Raw genomic sequence first — 13,912 nt, forward strand, 5'->3', positions numbered from 1 at the left:
CTTCAATCCAAAAGCATTCATAAAGTGTTAATAAGGCATGATTATTTTTTAATGTATGACTCAACATTTTAGGAACAACAGGACCAGTTTAGTTAAGGATTTGATGTTTTATATGTGTTGTTATTAAGGGTGTCTGCCTGCTAATTTTTAATAAATTCCACAAACTTTGATTTCTTAAAAAAAAAAAGAGATTAAAAACGTTTTGGTGAAATTTTCAACAAAACTGAAGATGTTAATCGGCCCAGTTTTGGGGATCTTGATCAAACCGACACCTGGCTTAAAATATCAGAAGAGTCTTTTTTTCATTAAAGGTTAGAGGTCGATGCTCTAATAACTTGGCAAAGTGCCACTTCACAAAGACTTTTTTTTCAAGCTTAGCTTGTAGCAAGCCGTACTAGGCCTGCTTGATGTGTATTACTTGCCAGCACGTGCAAGCCCATTTCTCTGCTCACTGCAGAACACCCCCATCTGAACGGCAGCTAATCCCAGTGCCCTTCGTATCGGAGAAATGGTTTGAAATCTCCTGCTGACTGGCCGAAGGTTCTTACTCCTGGGGCGGGCAGACATCACCTTTCTAACTCTTGGTAAGTATGACTCTCCAGTTCAGACCATCTGCTCCTTTCACATTAATTGTTAATGTTGTCTGAGGAGGGAAGGCCAGATATTAGAGAAAAATAAATCCAGTGTAGCCTTTGTTGGGATCAATTCCATCCTAATGGCATTGTTGGCATTTCTGTGGTGTTGTTGAACATCACTCAATGTGTGTGGAAAGAAACTGCACTGTGTCCTGCAGTGATTTTATTCCAGAAAGCACAACAAAGCCAACTTGTGAATGTGGTATCACTGCCCATCTATCAATTGGGATCTATTTTCGACATTTCCAAATTTGACGTTCAAACCGTGTTCGGTTAACATGAGGTTAACATCATTTCCTTTGCCCTATTTACTTCAGATAGTCCAACAAATTGAAATCCCAGTCAATTCAGAAATACCATAAAATGTTGAATATGGCCCAGAAGCCAAGCCCACCAACCACATCGATCCCACCCAACAATGCTTGTGGAGCAATGGAAATTTTCACCACTTGCAAGTGCAGGCTGTTTTTTGTGAAAGACCTTCCAAACACACTCTCACCGAAAAGGTTTGAGTTTCAGGTTTTTCACACTCCTGAAGAAACAATGGGTTTGCATGACCACTGGTGTGATGTGCTCCAATTTAAAAGGAAGGTCCTTGATTAGGTACAGCCTGTCTTCAGTATAGCCTCTGCTATGTATAATGGTGATTTGAAGATTGACATAATTGCAAGAAAAACCAGTTGAAATAGTGCAACGTTCAAATGGTCACCCATTGAATATTCCTAATTTTCAGGAAAGATCATTCAAGCTAATTTTCTTGGGGGTGGAAGAATTAATTATTATAGTGCTACCTTTTCCTCTCTATATCCTTCAGAAATATTTCTCAGCAATGTTATGGATAAGGATCTGAGTCATGAAATGAAAATAATGGAGTTCAGGGCAAGACATTTGAACGTTATATGCACAGTGACCATTCAACTTGGCACTAAATAGCTTCAAAATATGGTCTCAAGAAAGCTGACCTTGTTTGTGTCTGGCATTAAAATTTGTGAAGCTTTAATGGGTTTATTACTGATCCTTTTCAGCTTCCCAGCAGATTTATCAATTCAATATTGTGTTAGCTATGTTTACAATGGGGATGAAGTGAAGTTGATAAAGATCAATAGACACCAAGATAAAGGACTTTTTTTTAGCTAGCTTATCCAGGGTGCAGTTGCTTATTTCAAGTCATTTATGACCTAAAGCATCTCAAAAGACTTGACATATTTGCAAATTGTGGCAAAATTTCAGAAGGTTTAACAAAAAGAGCAATGAAGCATTGTTTACATTGGATGCCATCCGTGACTCAACTGTTCAATGATGAAGCCAAGTTTGCTGTTTTTCGAAAATAAATGTTGTTTGTATTTGTTTCTGGGAAAAGAAAACCTAATATTTGTAGAAAACCTCTGGGGTTTAAAATCAAAACATAACAAGTAAATATCTATTTGTTTATAAACAAATCTTGGCATAAGTCAATGAACACTTAGGAAGAAATCACAATTGTTCCTTGAAAGTAGGAATTGGCCCATAATTTAACTTATGGTTCTAACTTTGAATAGACCATTTATGCTAAATCTGTTTTTGATTTAATATTAAACACTGTAAGGGCAATAAATGAGATGAGTTTCACAAAAGTACCCATGGTGTTTCAAAATAGTCTTTCCATCCATCTGGCATTGTTTTATATTAAAATGTAGTATGTTTGAATATTGTTAAACATGTATTAATCTTACAATGATAAACTTGTTCAATTTTATTATTTTCTAATTTTGCCTCTCTTTGCTTAACTTTACCTAACAACTTGCATTAATAGAACACTTTTAAATTAGTAAAAACATGAGAGTCACAGAAGCTGTAAGAAAGAAATGTACATCAAACCAAAGAACATACCCTTAGAAGGAAAAACCAAAGATTTGGCCAGAGGTCGGATCCTACAGAGGCTCTTAAAGAAGGAGAGAAACAGCAGAGATTTGAAGGAGTTGAGGAAACGAATTCCAAACTGTAAAATCTATACATTTCAAAATGCTGGGGTGAAAGAGATGAGTATGCACAAAAAGTTAAAATCTGAGGAATAGGACAGTTCGAAAGGATGAAGGATATTCAAAGTTTGGGAGAAGATTTGTAGCTCGGGTGCTCGTTGTTGTGGTTCTGTTCGCCGAGCTGGGAATTTGTGTTGCAGACGTTTCGTTTCCTGTCTAGGTGACATACTCAGTGCTTGGGAGCCTCCTGTGAAGCGCTTCTGTGATGTTTCCTCCGGCATTTATAATGATCACTATAATATCACTATAAATGCCGGAGGAAACATCACAGAAGTGCTTCACAGGAGGCACGCAAGCACTGAGGATGTCACCTAGACAGGGGACGAAACGTTTACAACACAAATTCCCAGCTCGGCGAACAGAACCACAACAACAGTGAAGGATATTATAGAGATAAGGAAGGGTGAAGGCTTGAGGAATATAAACAACAAAGATGTACATTTTAACTTGAAGATTTTGGAGAACTCTGAGACTATGTTAGCTGATGAAGATAAGATGATAGAACAATGAGGTTCGATTTGGGATATACCTGTAGAGTTTTGGAAAAGCCAAAGTTTCAGGATTTTGGACAGTGTTAGCAATCTCGACAATTGTTGGATGTGTCAGGAGTTCAGCAGCAGCAGGGCAGCAATAAGAAAGGAAGCTTTTAACTTTCAATATAAACTTATACATTGCTTAAAAAGAGACGTGATGTTGAAGCTTTGTGTTCATCAGGATCAAAGTTTGTTTTTTTTTTAAATGTAATTAGTAAAGAGACAGATTAGTTCCTGGTGTTTTTCCAAGCTAACCAAAATGCAACTAATCAGCATTCTCTTCTCATACTACAGAAATTCCTTTCTAAAGTTGGTTTCCTTGCAGTTCAGAGGAATACAAAATGAAAAACTTTGACTTTGTCCCTTCCTTTAAAATCACTATTTAAGCTTTGTTCTGACAAGCAATGAATCATTTGTTCCTTGGAACATGTTGAGCTGAATTAAGGTTGATACTTTGTGATCTTACTTCTCGTTTTCTCATTCCTTTTAACTCCTTCCACACACTCCCATCCCGAGGTTTGTTCCTCTAATGAACCTGGGGGCTGCTCTGGCCCTCAGCGACCTACTCCATAGCCACCAATCCTCCACCTTTGACACTTTTGATGGTGTATTGAACCGATGGTGACCCTCGCCATCAATGCAGTTTTGTTTTCCTTGCTATCCCAAATGATGCAACCAAGACTTGCACACAATGAGCAAAATATTGGTTAAAGGGCAGGATAAGCCTTCATTGTATAGGGTGTTAACTCATTAGAAAAGGAACCATCCTCACTATATCGAACCCCTGAGCTATACATCTCTCTAACTTTGTTCCTAGGTTTCAGAATCTCTTTCTGCCTGGCATTTCTCCTGCAATATTATAAATTTGGTTTGGAGATGTCAGTGTTGGACTAGAGTATCCAAAGTTAGAAATCACACAACAACAGGTTATAGTCCAACAGGTTTATTTGGAAGCACTAGCTTTCTGAGTGCTGCTCCTTCATCAGGTGGTTGTGAAGTATAAACCACAACCACCTGATGAAGGAGCAGCGCTCCAAAAGCTAGTGCTTGTAAATAAACCTGTTGGACTATAACCTGGTGTTGTGTGATTTTTAACTTTATAAATTTGGTTTCACCTAATCAGCACATTTCATCCCACTCACTCTTCTCCCACTTTCTGATGCCCCACGTTGTGTCCTTGACCTTCAATTTAGATGACTGACTATAACATGGTTAGAGAGTGCCTGGAAAGATGAGACTTCCTCATGAGGATATCCAATCCACCAAATCAATTTGCTACGATCATTATCACAGGCAAGTCGACTGTCATTTGGGAGAAGCCCAAAGTTGTTGCCTTCCTTTCAGTGAGTTACAGATTGAAGGAGTTGCAAATGCATCTTCTATTTCCACAGTTGCTCTGCAGCTTTCAATGTTGAACAAGATTGAGTATTAACCTCAACCTGCTTTGGTGTATATTTTCAGACTTTTGGGTTGAATGTATGATTCCTTTCCAGATGTGATGACCTTAGAGCATGAGTCAGAAAATTCACTTAGTTGTTCATGATAAGGTTGCAATCCACTCTCATGTATTAACAGACATACTGTCTCAACCCCTGTCTCAATCATCCTTAAGAACTGTTTCCTCAGCTTTCAATATGGTTGCTGAGTATAGTAGACGCCTCATTGTAAGTGAAGTAGAAATTATGGATGCTCTCTCATGAACTGATGGATGCAGACATTGGATGTGCCAGAAATACACATTGTGCTCATATATTATAATACATAAAAATGGCAATAAATCCCATCTGCTTTATTTGTTATATTACAATTACAGCCATAATAATTCTGATAATTAACCACTTAGCCATTACTAATTATTGTATGTTCATATTCGATGCAAATTGCTTAACAAACTAATTACAAGAAGGGTCAGTTTTCAATTTTGATTGCCTTAAAGTGGCAGCACCCTTTAATTGGGGAGGAGTTACCTTCGGTTTTGATCATCATTTCTCCAGCCGGTAAGTGTATCTAATTTAAATGGCTCGGAGGAGAAATAACAAATGAGTTTGTTGTGTACCACTTTCAATCCACTGTGTCACGGTTTATTAATTATCTTGTAGCTTCGCTCGAATTATTTCACCAACCCATACTGTTTTCCTTCCCCTGCCACCTTACTGAAAGTCAGTGTCCTTTTGAAGTTAACAAGGAAAGGCCAAAACCTGCCACTTTTGGCTCTGAAAGGTGCCCAGAGGAATGCAAGATGAAAAACTTCGACCTTGTCTCTTTTTTTAAAAAAAGCAACACTTAAACTCTGTACCGACAAGTAATGAATCATTTGTTCCTTGGGAAAGCTATCTCAGAAATGTGAGCAACATGAGACGCTAGCTGTCTCACAGTGCTACTTTGTAGTAAAAAGGTGAGTGGCATTCTCCATGAAGAGGATGCCCCCATCAGCTAGAAAGATGTTTTTGATTCTGGTTGTGGGTTTGTTCGCTGAGCTGGAAGGTTCATTTCCAGACATTTCATCACCCTAACAGGTAACATCTTCAGTGGGCCTCCAGGTTGATAATTTGTGCTTTCTATTTATGTTTGGGTTTCTTTGGGTTGGTGATAGCATTTTCTGTGGTGACATTATTTCCTCTTCTTCTTCTCAGGGGGTGGTAGATGGGGTCTAACTCGATGTGTTTGTTGATAGAGTTCTGGTTGGAATGCTATGCTTCTAGGAAATCTCGTGCGTGTCTCTGTTTGACTAGTCCTAGAATGGATGTGTTGTCCTTCCTCATCTGAATATAAGGATACTAGTGAGAGAGGGTCATGTCATTTTGTGGCTAGTTGATGTTCATGTATCCTGGTTTTGATTAGTAATGTGGATATAGGTCTACATCTTAGTGTGATGCCAAGAATGTAGCCTGTGTATCCCAATGATTGACATGAAACAGCATGTCCCATTGACTGTCTGTGGCAGGCAGTGTCCCAACTGTCCTCAACCAGCAGGGTGCTCGGAAACACTCAGAACACCATAAATGTAATGAGAGGTGATTGCAAAACTGGACAGCGCTTCCTAAATAATCCTGACTGTGCTTAGAAATACACCTGAGCCATTTAAGATTAATGGCTGGGTTTGCGGTGTGGTTCATTTCTGTGTCCCAGGGCCTATATATACAGCACAACTTCAATTATCCGAATGAGACGGGTGGGGAGTATTTTGTTTGGACAATTGATTGTTCGAATAACTGATTTGATCGTAAACAAAGGAAGCCATACTGGGATCTTGAAATCTTGTTCGGATAATCCGAAATTCGGATAATTGATGTGCAAATAACCGATGTTGTTCTGTATATTCACATACAGAACCCTGTTCATTTTAGCAGAAGGAATTTGTCCATGTGTTGCATCTTATTTCATTGAGGAAAGGATCATGGAGACGGTGAATCTCTAATGCATTCCTTAATGTAATGAGCTGACCAACAGAATCTACACAAGGCCGTTCTGAGTTTAAAATAAGATTCATAGTTAGCAGTCTTCATACTGAACATGGTCTAACAGTGCAGTGGTGGCACGGTGGCACAATGGCTTGCACTGCTGCTTCACAGCGCCAGAGACCTGGGTTGGATTCCCACCTCGGGCACTGTCTGTGTGGAGTTTGCACATTCTCCCTGTGTCTGCGTGGGTTTCCTCCGGGTGCTCCAGTTTCCTCCCACAATCCACAGATGTGCTGGTCCGGTGAATTGGCCATGTAAATTGCCCATAGTGGGAGGTGCGTTAGTCAGGAGTAAATATCAAGTAGGTAGATGGGTTACTCCTTGGAGGGTCGGTGTGGACTTGTTGGGCTGAAGGACCTGTTTCCAAACTGTAGGGAATCTAGTCTCACCAATCAGCGTTCTCTTCTTATGCTGTTTAAATAATTGCTCCATTTCTTTCTTTGATTTTTTGAGTCCCAGTTTTGATAAATGCAGGATAAAAAGCTTCAACTTCATTTCTCTGTTTAACAATATTTACAATCTGTAACACCAAGCAATTATTGAAATTAGAAATAATTGGGGGAGCATTTCCTCACACTGCTGCCGCTTTTCACGCAGATTAATTAACTCAATCGTGGTTGCAATTTTTCAGTTGAAAAATGCCATTGGCAGACTGCCATGCATTCTATGCCATTTGATCTGCTTGAACTGGCAAAACTGCATGGGTGAGGCATGACCATCAGTTCACTAATTGCAATACTTAACATTTTTATTCAAACAGAAAGCAGAATCCCGTTCTTATACTTGAACTGGAAATAAAGTATTTCTGCATTGCGATTGCAAGCAGTTTAGATATAGATGGAGTGGCCACTGTAAAAAGTAATAGTGTCAATTTGTATAGTGCGCTGCCTAAAGAGAATGACAAGCCCGTGACCTTTGCAATAGAGCAGGAAAGGAGATGCTCAGCATTGGGAAAGGGAAATGTGGCAAGACTAAAATGCAACAAGGCATAGCGAAAGAGAATGAGGTCAGAAAAAGGGTTGATTCTTTGATACTTGGAAGACTTTCTTCTGAGTTTGTTTCTGGTGCAGATATCAGAATTATACAGGCTGAGCCAATTGAAACAGGTCCTTAGCAGGGTCAGGCAGATGTAGCACTGGGATTCCACATATTCCTCCACATAGTTCACCTCAAGCACAAGAGTTATGTTGATTTCTATGACATTTCTAATTATCGTCTGTATTTTCTTAACCGGTCACTTAACCCTTTTAACTCTGCTGTGGGCTCCTTAGGTCAAATTGTTATGAGCATGCAATCCCTCTAGCCTACTTTGTAAGCCTTCAATGTGGCCTCACATTCATTAGCAGGAAGCACAAACTATATTTGCTAGAGCTGCGAAGAAACTCTATAACTCAAACTAAAACTAGTACCATACTTCCCAATTAAATTAGCAGCTCTTTCCATCTATTGCACTATCTATAGTCACGGCCCTTGAGGGTCTGATTGCAAGGTTTATGGAAACTGTTGTCAAGTTTTTGTTTTAATTCTAAGACTTAAATGAGATTGGAGGTGAGGAAGGGGATAATTTAAACCCTACTTAAGCAGTGGGAACGAGCAGCAGGGTTGATTAGTTATGGCTACCCAAGTTATTCTCTTGCATCGAACTGTTTGGAAATGACAGGTTCCAACTTTCACCATCTCACATAAGCAGAAGGCTATGTTATCCATCCAGAATTAGTGAGGTCCTTTTGAACGCATGTTTATTGAGTGCCAATGATGCAGTTGACTCTGTAATTTTTAGCAAGGGCCCGAGGAAGAAACAGAAGTGTTTCATACAGCAAGGAACTATGGTGAGAGGAACCCTAAAAAGGCAAGATTTTCAACTTCCTTTACCTTCCTTGGGAGTCCAGGAAGAACAGGAACCTTGGAAATCCTCGGCCTTTCCTGCTGCTATCATTTACACCTCCCTCCGCATTTTGAGAAATGCAGTTGTACTAACTATGCTAGCTGGCTTACTGTGGCCATACACTTGCTTTTCTTTTAGTTTATGGCAGCTGTAAGGGCATTAGTTGAAACAGGATTTCAGTAATGTCCAGGAGTGATTGAATCAATTATGTGGATGTAAGAGAGCCAGCCACTATTAAAAAGAAAATTTAAAACTGCAGTCTGTAACTGTGAAATGCGTGTTGAGTGAGTGACTGTGAATTTTTCAGTCCCCGGTGCTGTAGGATTGATAGAAGATATGAAGTATTTAATTTTTTTGACTGGCAGTTCCAAAACATTAAGATAGAATTAAATTAAAATCATAATCAAATAAGAGTAACATCCCTGTTATCAGCACAGGTGAAATATTTCACTGAGGAGCAGAGACCTCTGCATTAGAGATTTTGAAGGATTTACATACTTTGAACCCTCATATAATATTACTTATGAATGACATTTACTCAAAATCAGAGGAGGCAGTGAGAGGAAGACTGTTCATCAATGTTTGCCTGGCATTGATACATCTAGCTGAATTATTGGATGATTGACAGATGATCAGATCAGAGATAGGATTGTCCAGAGCATAAGAGCATGTCTGTTGAGAGAGGAGAAATTTCTTCTCAAGAACGCTCTCCCGATGTACAAAAGCTCTAATGCATCAGTTGGATCATATTAATAGGAGAACCGAGGAGACTTTTCATTGTGCTGTGAGATATTCCAAGCCTAACAAGATCAACATGTGGAAAAAGGGAAGGAATGTTTATAGAAGGGCAGCAGCAAGATCACGGCCAGAGTGCAGGATGCAACAGTTGTGAGGGACAGCTCACAGAAGAAAAGTAAGCACATTCAGCATTAGGAAAACAGTACTCTGATTGCAAGAAACTGAATTACTTTGCATTCAAGTGTTCAGCTACAAAGAAGCAGGGCAGCTGGTAAAGGTAATTGCTGGATAGATGTCAGCCAATGATCCTGACAAATTATGACACACAATAGATCCAAGATGACATCATCAGGTCCAAAAGTGATAAATATTGTGTGACTGTCAGAATGATGACTGCAGAAGGAGACCATCAAGTGAATATGAAGTGTCAGATAGACATTGGTGCTTCGTGAAGCACGATGAGCTTGGCAGACCTGAGCAATGTAGCTCAAGATAGTGAAGAAAGTTGGTGAGGCCTCACAAATCAGGCCCTATGAAGGGAAGATTGAGGCTGTATAATGAAATGATACTCATGCCAAAAGGACGAGAGTGTCTGAAATCATAGAAGCCCTACAGTGTGGAAACAAGCCATTTGGCCCAACAAGTCCATTCCAACCATCCAAAGAGTACCTCCCCTGACCCATTGCCCTACCCTATTACTCTACATTTCCCCTGACTAATGCATCTAACCTACATAACCCTGAACACTATGGATAATTTTGCATGGTCAATTCACCAAACCTGCACATCTTTGATTGTGGGAGGAAACCAGAGCACCCAGAGAAAACACATCCAGTCATTGAAAGTCTAATGTAATAGCACAAAGTAAGATCTGGAGTTCCAGGATACTAGACATTAAGCAAGGTTCACTCATCTAAGCTGAAACAAATCTGAAGCTTAGACTGGTAATCCTACACGTGTCAAAGAGATTTGCAGAATTCCATGGGCCACTAACTCATGGATTCCTGAACCAATCCTACCAGTTTGCAAAGATGCTTTCATAGTCTTACTGGTGAATATCATCTCTCACTAGTGAGAGTGTGAGGCCAACTCAACATTTACTGAGGAAGGTTCCTGCTGCTCCAGATCCAGATAGAAAGAGCTGGAAAAGAATGGAGTAATTAAGCAAGTGAAACCTCCTACCAACTAGGTTAGCAGCATGTGAGCAGTGAAAGAACCTGGAAGACTAAGAGTGTGCATAGATCCAAAGGATTTCAATAAAACTTTAAAGAGAGCTTGCTACCCATGACAACCTTTGAAGAAATCTTGTCACAACATGTCAAGGCAAGATGTTTAATACCCTCGCTGTGAAGGATGGTTACTGCCAAATGTAGCTTGATAAAAGCAGCAGCAAAACTACATTCTGGATGCCATTTGGGAGCTGCAGATAGTTCACATATTATTTGGCATTTCTCTTGCTCTGGAGGCATATCAATGCAGACATGTATGATAGTTAATGGTCTTCTTAGTGTGGATGTTATTGTAGATTAACTGCTAGTTTATAAATGTGGGGACATGATGGAAGAAGCTATTTGTGGACTGTGATTGAAACCCCATGTGACTACTAGGAAGGGACTTTAGGACTTTGCCTAGGCCCTGACCAGGTGAGCGCTGCAGCAGAGATCCACCTATCAACGGATCTGAAAGTAGAACAAGTATTGTTGGAATAGTGAGCTATCTAGCAAAGTTCTTGTCTAATTAGTCATTGGTGTGTGAGTACTTCACAAACTTAGTGCATGTGAGAATGCACAGCAGTATTGAGGCACAGAACAAGAAGCAGCTTTAGTAACAATCGCTCGATGTGTTCTAAAAGTGATCTACTCAACAAAGATATTGAATCTGAAAGACAAAGGCATCTTACTCTGATCATGGCCTCATCATGGGAACGGCAATTCCCGGGAAAGGGACATCAACCCAGGAACGAGCAGACACCAACATCTCTCATGCATATCATTAAAAGCCTGATTGTCTTAGAGACAATGGATGAAGTGCGTCTGTAGTGACTGATGAAAATGAGACTGACTAGAATTAATGCATTTTGTTCATAAATTATAATTTTCTTTGTTGATTGAGTATATTGAGTAACCTGGAACCAAAAATGAGAGTATATAATTTATTTCTTGTGTAACAGAAGATGTTTGAAGAAATGCATTTGCAATAGCTTACTTGCCACACTCATGTGACCTCTAACTCAACCTGCTTTCGCTTTAGTTTGATTTTCTGAACTGAAAGACACAAGCAAACTAAAAACATTACTTGAACCATTCCCCCATGTTTATAACCTCCAGTTATCCACCTTCTATCAGTGGGTGATCTCTAGGCCACAGCTTTACTCCATTGTTTGACAGTTGGAGTTAAATGTCTGGAGCCAGAGTTGAGTTTTTGAACTCACACTGCTATCCACCTGTCCAGAACGGGCCTGCATTTAAAATCAGGTCCCGAATTTCAGAACTGGCCTTAAGTTGCTTTCATCCTGAAAGAGTGTTAGCAATGGCAATCTGGTCACGAAGAAATTCTCTAACATGAATGACCCAAGTTCAGAGATCAAATGGCGTGGGAATAGGGTTGCAACATGGTATTACATGGCACCTAATGATATCATTATGGTTCAATCTTTCACCCCCTTCCCTTCTATTTCTCATTTACATGCTGTCCCCTTGCACTTTACCCAAAAGTACCATAAAATAAAGGAGCAGAATTAGGCCGTTTGGCTCATCGAATCTGCTTTGCTGTTTAATCTTGGCTGATGTGTTTCTCAACCTCATTCTCCTGCCTTCTCCCCTTCATCCCCTTACTAATCAAGGACCTATCTATCTCTGTCTTAAATGCACTGCCTTCTCTGGCAATAAGTTCCACGGATTCATAATCCTCTGGCTGAAGAAATTCCTCCTAGTCTCCATTCTAATGGGTCAACACTTTGCTCTGAGGCTGTGCCCTTGGGTCCTAGTCTTTCCTACCAGTGGAAAGATCTTCCCCATGTCCACTCTACCCAGGTCTCCCAGTATTATGTAAGTTTCAATGAGGTCACCCTTTATTCTTCAGAGCTCCATCAAGTACAGACACAGAGACCTCAACCACTCCTCAAATTACAAGCCCTTCATCCCAGGAATCATTCTTGTATACCTCTTCTGGGTCCTTTCCAAGGCCAGCACATCCTTCCTTCGATAAAATGCCCAAAACTGCTCACTATATTCTAAATACTGTCTGACTAGAGCATTACACAGCCTCAACTGTACACCTCTGCTCTTGTCTTCTAACCCTCTTGAAATGAATGCTAACATTGTACTTGCCTTCCTAACTGCCAAATGAATCCGCATCTTAACCTTAAGAGAATCCTGAACTAGGAATTCCAAATCCCTTTGTGCTTCAGATTTCTGAAGCCTTTCCCCGTTTACCAAATGGTCCATAATTCTATTCTCCTTACCAAAGTGCATGACATCATGCTTTCTCACATTGTAATCCATCCGCCACTTTTTTGCCCACTTGCCTAGCATGCCCATGTCCTTCTGCAGCTTGCCCCCTTCCATAACACCACCAGTCCCTCCACCTAGCTTTGTCAGATGCAAACTTAGCAACACTGCCCTCAGTTCCTTTGTCCAGATAAATTATGTATAATGTGAATTACTGTGGTCCCAGTATTGATGCCTGGAGAACTCCACTGGTGACCAGTTGCCATCCTGAAAAAGACCTCATTATTCTGCTAGTCAGCCAATGCTCTATCCCATACCAGTACCTTGCCCCGAACATCATGGGTTCTTATCTTAATTAGCAGCATCCTGTATAGGCACCTTGTCAAAGACCATCTGGAAATCCAAGTAGTTCATGCCCATTGGCTCTCCTTTGTTTAACTTGGTTTTTCCTTCCTCAAAGAAATCTAGCAAGTTTGTCAGGTATGACCTCCCCTTGATGAAGCCATGCTGACTTAGCCCTATTTTACCATGAACTTTCTAGTATTCCACAATCCCATCCTTTATAATGGATTCTAAAATCTTACCAACAACCAAGTTCATGCTAACTGGTCTTCCTGTCTTTTCCTCCCTCCCTTCTTAAGCAGGGGTGTTACATTAGGAATTCTCCAATTTTCTGGGACCCTCCCAGGCTTTCAGTCATCCCTGAAAGATTACCACTAATGCCTCCCCAATCCCCTCAGCTACCTCTTTCAGAACTCTGAGGTGTGGTCCATCTGGTCTTCATATTTCATTCACGTTCAGACCTTCTTCCCCAGCACCTTCCCCAGCACCACCTCCTTCATGTTGGCTACTATAATCACCTCTGCCCCTGACTCTTTTGAAGGTCTGATATGCCACTGATATCTTCCACCATGAAAATTAATATAAAGTACCTGTTCAGTTCTTCCACCATTTTCTTGTTCCCTGTTACTACTTCTTCAGCCTCATTTTCAGCCATCTGACATCCACTCTTGCCTCTCTCTAATCTTTTAAATATCTTTTACAAACTCTTGCAAGCTTATTTTATATTACTAGCTAGCTTACTCTCATATTTCACTTTTGTTCCCTTATTGCTTTTTTTTAAGTTATCCCCTGATGGTTTTAAAGACTTCCCAATCTGCTGACTTCCCACTTAACCGCAGCGTATGTTTTTT

General features: G+C 40.2%; 1 protein-coding gene across 3 annotated transcripts in view; it reads left to right on the forward strand.

Annotated features, from left to right (window-relative positions):
• ajap1 (adherens junctions associated protein 1) overlaps nucleotides 1–13,912 on the forward strand; it is a 316,781-nt gene that overhangs the window by 282,500 nt on the left and 20,369 nt on the right. For 2 of the 3 annotated variants that reach the window (XR_015753488.1, XR_015753487.1), the window contains exon 5: nucleotides 458–584. The exons of the other annotated variant lie outside the window; for it this stretch is intronic. The gene's annotated coding sequence lies outside the window, so the exon portion shown is untranslated. The remainder of the gene's footprint in view (nucleotides 1–457; nucleotides 585–13,912) is intronic. 3 annotated transcript variants of the gene reach the window in all.

The sequence above is a fragment of the Chiloscyllium plagiosum genome, unplaced genomic scaffold, assembly GCF_037043375.1.
Source record: "Chiloscyllium plagiosum isolate Xiang-an unplaced genomic scaffold, Cpla_swu_hap1 HiC_scaffold_37, whole genome shotgun sequence".
Lineage (NCBI taxonomy): Eukaryota > Metazoa > Chordata > Chondrichthyes > Orectolobiformes > Hemiscylliidae > Chiloscyllium > Chiloscyllium plagiosum.